We start from the raw sequence: 248 nt of genomic DNA, 5'->3' as shown, positions 1-248 counted from the left end.
AATGGACATCCCCGAGAGGATATATTGCGGCCATCATGGTCCCTCCTCCGCCGGTGAAAGGCAAAGCTGACAGTATTGATTTTTGTGTCTCGTCCTTCTCTCATAATTCATTCGCTTTTGTGTTGAAAAAGAGATGAATTGACATTGAATACAATGTGTCTGGGCGGGTGCCGGCATGTGCGTTATGCCTTCTTACGCGCGCGTCTGATTGTTAGTTTGCCTAAATGTGTCTTCAACATGTTTTTGAC

This window comes from Penaeus monodon, chromosome 25 (assembly GCF_015228065.2).
Source record: "Penaeus monodon isolate SGIC_2016 chromosome 25, NSTDA_Pmon_1, whole genome shotgun sequence".
In the NCBI taxonomy this organism is placed as follows: domain Eukaryota; kingdom Metazoa; phylum Arthropoda; class Malacostraca; order Decapoda; family Penaeidae; genus Penaeus; species Penaeus monodon.
Note: the sequence above shows the minus strand (reverse complement) of the source record.